Raw genomic sequence first — 11,740 nt, forward strand, 5'->3', positions numbered from 1 at the left:
AAACTTCTGCATAAAGAACTTTTGTGCTGAGAGTTAAGACAGGAATCTAGGAAATTAAAACTTCCTTTAGTTATACACAAACACACACAAGCATGCATTACAACCGTGAGTTCACAGAACATGATCCATACAGACTTGTCCATACAGTCAGGAGTGGTTGGAGGTCAGAGATGTTATAGTTATACACACACACACACACATATATAAATAATAGACAGCTTCCTAAGTTGTCTACATGTTGTTCATAACATGATAGTGAATCCTGTTAATGCAGTAAGGTTGCTTATTTTCTTTGCCTGAGAGGTGCTTCTGGGGAGTTGGGCTGCACATTGTTTGGCTCATAAGAAAGTAAACTAAATATCCTCTCCTAAGCCGTCTCTACCAGCCAGCCTTCCTTGACTGTTCAATTTACCTAAGATTAAATCTTTAGCAGCCCAGAGTCTCTCATAGCCTTGAAATAAACAAGCCTTGGAATAAGCAGTAGTAGTGCTGAGCCCTAAACCCACAAGCCTCTTCTGTATCCTCAATAATTAACATAATTTTATATATATCATCAGACAGAGAATATTAATAGGCAGCAGTCTTCATGTGGGGGTTTCCCCTCTATGACATTTGGTAATATCTGGAGACATTTTTGATTGTCACAACTTGGGGAGAAGACTGCTGATAAGTATCAAGTGAGTAGGGATAAAAAATATATATATATACCCACAGACTTACAATGTGCAGAGTAGCCTCCTACAGTAAAGAATTATCTTTCCCAGATTTCAGACGTGCCAAGTTTGAGAAACCCTGCTCTAAGATACTGCATGTATTTAGCCACTTTTAATTCAATACTTGGCAAGTAGTTATAATAATTCTATCAACGGTATGTATATAATTATGCTCATGAATTTCATTTTGTCACTCTTTGCACTATTGATTCTATGTGTCTTTTGAAAGAAGCATATCATAGATTTCTTTAGCAAGAATTGTTGACCAGTAAATCAGATAAAGAATGGCCATCTATCTGGAAGTGATGTAAAATATACAATAGTACGAACTATTGTAAACCCTTTTCACTACATCTATTTCTATAAAACCAAAGAGCTAAGCTTGAGACAAGAAGAGGTTCATGAGGTGCTAAATCTTAGTGGATTGTTAATTATTTTAAAATGGACCTTTTAAAATACTCCTGACTTCTCAATAATCCAGGGGCTATTTCTATTATTTATTTGCTACAACAAGTGCTTTATGGTCTGCATTGCAATTGTTAACACTTTAATCATTAAACATTTCTCAGTTTATCATATTTTAACACAGAACATCAAAATCTTTAAAATGGATTCTATTCAGCATATATTTGGGCAATAAATAACAGAAGAGCTATTATTATTGGCAGAGGGATTCAACAGAAAGTATAATTCAAGGAGAAAAAGTTTTATCAATGGCTGAGGATGTTTTTTTCGCTGCTGTTTCAGCTGCCTAGAATCTATAGTTGCACGTCCTAATGCTAAGTATTTGGAACAGGTAGGGAGGGGTTCAGAGTGTTAATCTACTTAGACAACAATCTAATTGCTGCTCCTTCACTTGAAGCAATAAAACTTCATTTGAATCTGACATTCCATCTGTTAATCTCCTTGAAATTTCAGATAAACAAACCCAAAGAAATCAATCACCATCCCACAGCATACTCCACTAGTTTCAGGGATTCCTGGGAGGCTAGAAAATTGAGTGTGATCACCAATCTAAAACTGGAGTTCAATTACAAGGTAGGAAGAGAGTAGAAAGGGCTACTGAACCGTATATGGAGACATTCATAAATGGATTTCAAACTCTGAGTACAGTATCTTTAATTTCTGAAATTATGATAAAATTTTGGAAGTTGTGGGCAGTGTTTCTTCCCTTATCTTACTATCATTGTCCCAAAACCTTGTTTTAGAAAAGTAATATGTTGTATGATCAAGTAATATGTTGCATGTGTCTTACTCTGTACACTGTTAAACGTTCCTGCACAAAGTTAGAATTGGTCAAATAAGGGAACATCTGGGCTTTAGGAACCATCAGCCTGTCCCTGTGGAAGTGTAGAGTTGGGGACTGTGTGATGCACTATTGCAAAACAGGTGCGTTATCCAGGGACTTGTACACTATTTTTTTGTACTTCTGGTCCTTTACTAGAAACGTATATTTTATTGTTACTTGCTTTTTAAACATTGGTTTCACCATTTATTAAAAATCTGCTTAGGGATCAATTTGCCTCAAACCCATTTCAAACTGCATATTTGTTTTCCAATAAAACTAAATTATAATTTGTCCTTCCCTCCTGGAGAAGGAAATGGCAACCCACTCCAATATTCTAGCTGGAGAACCCCATGGACAGAGGAGCCTGGCAGGCTACTGTCCATGGGGTCATGAGAGTCGGACACGACTGAGCCACTAAACCAGCATCACCACCACCCTTCACTCCACACCTATCCAGATCTCGTTAGCAGGCATGCACCTATCCTTTGGTAGTTGTGAGTGTTGGCCACTAGCAACTCACAGATACTCTCTTCTCAAGACAATCATTTTCGGGCAGAGGTGGGCTACCTTTCCAGGGAGCCTCTATTCTGAGGGCCCCATGTCCCCTGTGACCATAATTGACTGTCATATGTGTACAAAGATTTGACCCCTTTGCCTCTAGGTGGGATTCTGTGGTGTAACTTGTGCATCAGTGTTCCCTGTGGGATCAAGCCTGAGTTATTCTCACAGACGCCACATAACTTAGCTCCCCCAACACTGCCACTTCATCCTACTTTCCTCACTTTCTCTTCTGAGTGTGTCCCTCCAATTCTTCTTCCTAACAAGAATCCCCATCTCAGGGAATGCTTCTTAAGACCTTAAAGCACCTACTAATAGAAATAGATATTATCATTTATTTGCTATTAATGTAATTATTTGTCATTAGTAAAATTACAATATTGATCAATATTGATTGGTAATTTAATCTAAGGCACTAAGCCAATTAGTTAAATTTATCTTCTAATTTGTATTACTTAACACACTGTAAATAACAGTTGCTAAATATTTTTTCAATTTTATAGTTGAATAAACTGAGGCATACAGAAACTAAGTAATTTGCAGAGTAAATGAATAAGTAAATAAAATGCATGTTGCATGCATTGCAAGAATATTTTATATTCTATTTGCAAAGAAAGAAATCTGAGATTTAAGTCAATACTCAGCTGGCATTTATTAAGATACTAGTTTATGATTAAAGGTTAGTGATAAGTGTTAGGAAGAGAAATAAAATAGGTTAAGGAAGATTGGCATATGAGTGCATTTGTGAGTCTGTGGGCTGGTGGGATGTAGAGGATTGCTTGCTATTATTTGCTGTCCTCACTGTGAAGATGACAATGAGTCATGAAACATGATAGAGGGAGTAACCTATGCAGATGGCTTGAGAAAAAGCATTATAGGGATGGAACAGCAGATCCAGAGGCTCTGGTAGGAATGAGTTGATGTGGTAGATGATGCAAAGTGAGGTTACACTGGCATAAGCAAGGGTGTAGTAGCAGAGAAGGAAAAACAAAGACACATTTTCTTCTACTCTGGGTAAAATAGGACACCAGTGACATCTTTTACATAACAGGGACATTACTTGTCTTTCATTTCATGAGGGTAGTCTCTAAGGTCACCATGTGTGGCTTAGAGGTAAGAGGTAAGACAAGAAGAAAGCAAAGCCATTAGCAGATGTGTACGATTCTGACACCATTTCTGATGGGTGTTCTCCCCCCACCCCCAAACACACACCCACCCACCTATTTAGCAACACAAGCAGGGTGTGCTACAATTCACCTCAATTCTGACACTACATACCTGGAAATAGCTTCAGATCCCACAGGTGAAGGGCTCAGTCCTTACAAAACTCCCTCCCAACCCCCATCAGATGCCAACTGCAAGTCCAGATTTTCACCTGTACTTCTGACTCACTAGCTATTTGTAGATTGGAAGTTCCAAGGACCCTTTCCTGGGGTATGATTAATTTGCTAGAGCAGTGCACAGAACTCAGAGAAACATTTTACTACCTACATCACAGGTTTATTTAAAAAAAGAATATAACTCAGGAGCAGTCACTTGTAAGATATGCATAGGGCAAGATATGGGAAACAGACCTGGAGTTTTCATGCTCTCTCTATATCCTCCATTCTCCCCAGATCTCCACGTGGTCATCACCTTAGAAGTTCACTGAACCCTATCCTTTTGGGGTTTTATGGAGCTTTCATCACATATGCATGATTAGTCAAATCAGTATCCATTTGGATTTAAAATCAATCTCCAGTCCTTCTCCTCTTTCCGGGGTAAGACTAAAACTTCCAAATCACTGATCAAATGGTTGGTGATGCTGGCAATCAGCCCACACTTCTAGGTGACCTAGTTCAGTTCAGTCACTCAGTAGTGTCCAACTCTTTGTGACCACAAGGACTGCAGCACACCAGGCTTCCCTGTCCATCACCAACTCCCAGAGCATATTCAAATTCATGTCCATTGAGTTGGTGATGCCATCCAACCATGTCATCCTCTGTCGTCCCCTTCTCCTGCCGTAAAAAGCATCAGGGTCTTTTCCAATGAGTCAGTTCTTCACAGCAGGTGGCCAAAGTATTGGAGTTTCAGCTTCAGCATCACTCCTTCCAATGAATATTCAGGACTGATTCCCTTTAGGATGGACTGGTTGAATCTCCTTGCAGTCCAAGGGACTCTCAAGAGTCTTCTCCAACAACACAGTTGAAAAGCATCAATTCTTTGGCACTCAGCTTTCTATATAGTCCAACTGTCACATCTGTACATGAGTACTGAAAAAACCATAGCTTTGTCTAGACAAACCTTTGTTGGCAAAGTAAAGTCTCTGCTTTTTAATATGCTCTCTAGGTGGGTCATAGCTTTTCTTTCAAGGAGCAAGTGTCTTTTAATTTCATGGCTGCAGTCACCATCTGCAGTGATTTTGGAGTCCCCCAAAATAAAGTCTGTCACTGTTTACATTGTTTGTCTATTTGCCATGAAATGATGTGACTAGATGCCATGATCTTACTTTTCTGAATGTTGAGTTTTAGGCCAACTTTTTCAGCCTCCTCTTTCACTTTAATTAAGTGGCTCTTTAGTTTTTCTTCACTTTCTGCTATAAGGGTAGTGTCATCTGCTTATCTGAGGTTATTTATATTTCTCCCAGCAATCTTGATTCCAGCTTGTGCTTCATCGAGCTCAGCATTTCACATGATGTATCTGCATATAAGTTAAATAAGCAGGGTGATAATAAACAGCCTTGATGAACTCCTTTCCCAATTGGGAACCAGTCTATTGCTCTATGTCTGGTTCTAACTGTTGCTTCCTGACCTGCATGCAGGTTTCTCAGGAGGCAGGTCAGGTGGTCTGGTATTCCCATGTCTTCAAAAATTTTCCACCGTTTATTATGATCCACACAGTCAAAGGCTTTGGCATATTCAATAAAGCAGAAGTAGCTGTTTTTCTGGACCTCTCTTGCTTTTTCCTCGATCCAGTGGATGTTGGCAATTTGATCTCTGGTTCCTCTGCCTTTTCTAAATCCAGCTTGAACATCTGGAGGTTTACAGTTCATGTACTGTTGAAGACTGGCTTGGAGAATTTTGACCATTACTTTGCTAGCATGTGAGATGAGTGCAAGTGTGTGGTAGTTTGAGCATTCTTTGGCATTGTCTTTCTTTGGAACTGGAATGAAACTGACCTTTTCCAGTCCTGTGGCCACTGCTGAGTTTTCAAAATTTGCTGCATATTGAGTGCTGCATTTTCACAGCATCATCTTTAGGATTTGAAATAGCTCAACTGGAATTCCATCACCTCACTTGCTTTGTTTGTAGTGATGCTCCCTAAGGCTCACTTGACTTCACATTCCAGGATGTCTGGTTCTAGGTGAGTGATCGCACCATCGTGGTTATCTGGGTTATGAAGATACTTTTTGTACAGTTCTTCTGTGTATTCTTGCCACCTCTTAATATCTTCTGTTTCTGTTAGGTCCAGACCATTTCTGTCCTTTAGGTGCCCATCTTTGGATGAAACTGTTCCTTGGTATCTCTAATTTTCTTGAGGGTATCTCTAGTCTTTCCCATTCTAGTGCTTTCCTCTATTTCTTTGCATTGATCACTGAGGAAAACTTTCTTATCTCTCCTTGCTGTTCTTTGGAACTCTGCATTCAGATGCTTATGTCTTTCCTTATCTCCTTTGCCTGTTGCTTTTCTTCTTTTCCCAGCTATTTGTAAGGCCTCCTCAGACCACCATTTTGCCTTTTTGCATTTCCTTTTCTTGGGGATGGTCTTGATCACTGCCTCCTGTACAGTGTCACAAACCTCCGTCCATAGCTCTTCAGGGACTCTGTCTATCAGATCTAATCCTTTGAATCTATTTGTCACTTCCGCTGTATAATGGAAATGGATTTGATTTAGGTCATGCCTGAATGGTCTAGTGGTTTTCCTTACTTTCTCCAATTTACGTCTGAATTTGGCAATAAGGAGTTCATGATCTGAGCCATCGTCAGCTCCCAGTCTTGTTTGAGACTGACTGAGGAGGAAACTGGGTCTTGTTCCAAAGGTGGGTCCATGCTCAGTAAATCTTTAATCCAACTTTCTGTTGATAAATGGGGCTGTGTTTCCTCCCTGTTGTTTGACCTGAGGCCAAACTATGGTGGAGGTAATGAAGATAATTGCAACCTCCTTCAAAATGTTGCATGCACACACTGCTGCGTTTAGTACTCCCAACCTTGCAGCAGGCCACTGCCGACCCACACCTCCAGCAGAGCCTCCTGGACACTCACAGGCAAGTCTGGGTCAGTCTTTTGTGGTGTCACTGCTCCTTTCTCCTGGGTCCTGGTGCACACAAGATTTTGTTTGTTCCCTCCAAGAGTCTGTTTCGCCAGTCCTGTGTTATCTCTGGTGGCTCTATGGTAGGGTTAATGGCAGCCTCTTCCAAGATGGCTTATGCCATACCCAGGTCTGCCTCACTCAGAGACCCTGCTCCTGTGACAGGCCACTGCTGACCCATACTCTGCAGGAGACACTCAGACACAATTCTGCCTCACTTTCTGTGGGGTCTCTGGGTCGAAATGCGCACAAGGTTTGTTTGAGCCCTCCAAGCATCTCTGGTGGGTATGGGTTTGATTCTAAATGCAATTTTGCCCCTCTCACTGTCTTTCTGGGGCTTCTCCTTTGCCCCCGGACATGGGGTATCTCTTTTTGGTGGGATCCAACATTCTCCTGTCTATGGTTGTTCAGTGAAAGTGAAAGTTAAGTCGCTCAGTCGTGTCCGACTCTCTGCGACCCCGTGGACTGTAGCCCACCAGGCTCCTCCGACCATGGGATTCTCCAGGCAAGAATACTGGAGTGGGTTCCCATTTCCTTCTCCAGGGGATCTTCCCAGCCCAGGGATCAAACCCAGGTCCCCCGCATTGCAGGCAGACGTTTTAACCTCTGAGCTACCAGGGAAGCCAGGTTGTTCAGTAGCGAGTTGTAATTTTGGAGTTCTCTCAGGAGAAAATGAGCACATGTCTTTCTACTCTGTCATCTTAAAGAGAGGGTGATAAGGCTATGAGCTTCCCAAATGATCTCATTAACATATAAAACGCACTCTTCTTTATCACTCTCCTCACTTAGAAAATCCCAGTGGATTTAGGAGCTCTGTTCCAGGAACGGTGTACTAAGACTAAATATATGTTTCTTATACACATAAATTATAATATCACAAATGTGGTGACTTGGAAATTGTGAAAAGAAATCAGATTTTAAATATGCTTTGAATCAAATCTTTATTTACATGAAGAGTTAAAATTATTTTCCTTAGGGAGTCACCTTGATCATTTCTCATAGCAATGTGCTTGCCAAAGTCGAGATTAAGCCTTACTGACCTTTCTAGGCTTATTCGTTGAAGTACAGAGGTCAGGTGATGGCTGACTGCCAGGATCCCAGGCAAGATGGAAGGAACTCTACATAACAAAATGAAAAGAGTTGGGACCTAGGGCAAGGGGCAGGTGGAGGTTTCAGAAAGAGCCAGAACATTGGAGGGAGAGTCAGGCTACAGATTGCTGATTGCTATACCAGAGATTCCTCCCTCCTGTTTCTGAAATCTTCAGTGTTTCTAGAAAAGTCTTGAGGTGATTGAAATTCTTGTGGAGAGGCAATGTTTTAAAACTAGGTTGACACAGGGATATAGCTAGGCAACATCAGGGACAGAACAGTGGGGAGGCCTCCTGCAGATGTAGGGCTATTAGAAACCCAAAGAACACTCAGGGAACTGAGTTCATTAGTCTCTTTGACAGACTGCTCACCACCAAACCCCATACACATCCCATACAATCATGCAAACTTGTGGTTCTGTTGTTCATATCGTAGAAAATTTACATTTTCCTGGTGGGCATTTGTAACTGGATTTGTACAATTCTAAGCCTTATGAAACAGTTTCATACTCTGCTCACCACTCAACCTCTCCTCCCTACTCTCTCAGAAACAGAAAGAACTCTGCAAACCAGTGGAAGAAAGTATACTAGCCACTGTCTTAAAATTGTACTATATACTTGTAGGAAAAACCTGCAGCCTGGAAAAATACCTAGACTACCAGCTGAAGCATGTTCCACCAAATATATTGGAAGGAGACATAGGGTAGGCAAGAGACTTTTCTATTAAAAATTCTAGAGAATGTTTATAGATTTCTATGCAACACATTTATAAATAAAATTACTTCAGACTGTTTGTTTTAATACTTCTCATTAAGATAGAATCTCACAATAGAAAAAATGTTCAGTTTAATGGACAGACACTCAAGTTTTTAATAACATGTACATGTTTGTACTGTAAGAAATAGGTAAGGTGAGGTAATCTGAAATTTAGAGCATATGCATGTGTAAATGTATAAACTTTTAGTTTGACATGAGCAAAATACAATGATATGTCTAGTTAGTATTTACCTATGATTTGCTATCATGACATATGCATGAATTTAATCAACTGCAATATTCTGTGTAGTATGTCTCATATAATCTTATGTATCAACAGAGCTTATAAGAAATCCTGATGGTGAGAGAAAAATGTTTACCTAAAATTGTTCAATAACTATTTCAAAAGTGACTGATATTGGTTTACTTTTAAATGAAACATCATTCTCAAAGGAAATTTTTATTTTTATGACAGTTTAAAAACAATAGGAGTATAGAATATACATAAATTCCAATCATGTTATCTCAATGAAATTCAATATGTCAATCACATCATCAAATAATGAGATTTAAGAAAGCATTGTTGTTAAACAAGTATCTCAGTGGGATCAAAATAAATGTAAAAGATTTATTTTTAATAATATTTATTCATATTTAATAGATAATATTTAATAATATTTTAAATAAATAGGCATCGTTTTCTAACAATAGTAAGAATGCAACAATCTTTGCTGAAGGACAAAATGATATTCTCTTTTTTTTTTTCCAAAATGATATTCTTTATAAATACTTTTAATTTAAAGTAATGAAAAAGTTTTCCCTGTTACCTTTTAAATGATATACACTACACTACATATCCGCTGAGTCGTGTCTGACTATTGTGACCCCATAGACTGTAGCCTGTCAGGCTTCCCTGTCCATGGGATTCTCCAGGTAAGAATACTGGAGTGGGTTGCCATTTCCTTCTCCAGATGATCTTCCCGACCCAGGAATCAAACCTGTGTCCCCTGATTTGCAGGCTGATTCTTTACTGACTGAGCTATGAGGGATCATGTTTTAAAAGTCACAGCAGAAGCTTGAACCAAGTTAATAAAGAGCAGAATCATTTGCTAGCTGATACATAGGAGGAGCTTGGTGGGCAGTGAGACTGTTGCAGTAGCTTCAAGTATTATAACTGGTTTTCTTTGTATAAGAAGATGCCAATTTAATGTTTTATCACTTACAAAAATCATACAAGTGGGTTTTATTTTCATATACAATATATTCTCAGTGGGATGAACAAAACTATGTTTGCAGTGTTATTGAAAGAAAAAAGCAAAATAAGTGTTATAGTAAAATCTTACCTTCTATTAAGTCCTTTTTCTTCATACGTTAGGAATGTGGCAATGTAGCTTTTGAACTTTCTAAATCTTTATATTCAACTTTTTCATTGATTATTTATTCTTATAACAACCAAAATACAGACTTTAAGAGGTAATATAATATCCCTTACTTTAATAAATATGGAGAATTATTATCAACATATGTGGTAGTCAGACTAGTTTTCTTTTATTTTATAGCAAATATAGTCTTATATTTGTTACTGATTTTCTTTATATGCTCAGTAGCCTTAAATATTAGTATGTCACCTTATATTATTAAATGTGAAAACATAATTAAACAGCATCAATCATTTGAAGATGTTTTTAAGTCCATTGAAAAAGCAATGAAAGGTATCATAGAAAATGTTCATATTAAAGTTGATTTCCTTGAAAATTTATATTTCACAATACATATCTCTTTATACATTTATATCAATACTTTTTCAATGCTTATAGATTTGTCAGTCATGAGTATTTAGCACAAGATAGTCTCAAATTTTTGTATTGAATTTTAATATAATTAACATCACTAATGTAGAAAACAGTAACAGAATTTAATGATAGAAACATATGGATCTTACAGGAAAGTTAGATCAAAGCGAAAAGTCTAAGACAAGAGGAAACTGAAAGAAGGACAGGTTAGTTCAAATAAGACTATGATAACAGGCGAGAGAAGGACAATAGTTTCTTATTTAATAACTGGGCATAATATCATATGCATGCTCAGTCGCTCAGTTATGTCCAACTCTTTTCAACCCTATGAGTAGTAGCCCACCAGACTCCTCTGTCCATGGGATTTTCCAGGCAAGAATATTGGTGGGGGTTTCCACATGCTCCTCCAGGGATCGTCCCAACCCAAGGATTGAACCTGTGTCTCCTGCATTGGCAGGAGGGTTCTTTACCACTGAACCACTGGGGAATCCCTATAAATATCACATCTACTTATAAAACCATCTTTTAATTCTGTCTAAAACTCATAAGGTTTTAGTGTGTATTAATATACAGTTAAAATTTTCTCAGTAAATTTCTTTGTAAAACAATTTTGTATAGAATTGTATTAACCTGAAGTGTAGAGTATGGTTGTTCATTTCATTTTAATCAACATCCTAAAAACTGCATTTTATTATTTCAAAATGCAGAGTAAGGACAGGCAGATGGCAAGACAAAATTAAAGATGCCCAACTTTCTGAATAAAATTTTATATTGGGAGATAAGAAAAAGTCATATATTTTAGATTTATTTTATAGAGGAGTGAAATTGAAGGTCAAGGATAAGGTAAGATTAATTATTGAGACAGACGATAATGACTTTAGTGATAGAAAAAGAAAGAAGATACTTAAAGTACTACCTTACTGAGTTTGCATGCATGAGTTATTTCAGAGTAATATTTTGAAGTGAAGACTGAAAAGACCAAAGAATATAAAAGAAGAAAGATGAATTTGGAAACAGGTAAGCTCCAAAAGATAATTAGTATCTAAAAATGATTGCAAAGTATGGGATACTCTAAAATATTCTCAGGGAAAATTGATGCATAAGAACGTTGAGATGGAATAGAATACTCAGGGATGAAAATATAAGATTAGGAGATTAACTGTCCTGAATTTGAGAGATAGGGTAACAAGCTAGAAGATGAATGTCTATTTCCTCCCGAATAACCAATGCTTTAACTTGGCTTCAATTGAAGAGCAGT

The sequence above is a fragment of the Dama dama genome, chromosome 31, assembly GCF_033118175.1.
Source record: "Dama dama isolate Ldn47 chromosome 31, ASM3311817v1, whole genome shotgun sequence".
NCBI lineage: Eukaryota > Metazoa > Chordata > Mammalia > Artiodactyla > Cervidae > Dama > Dama dama.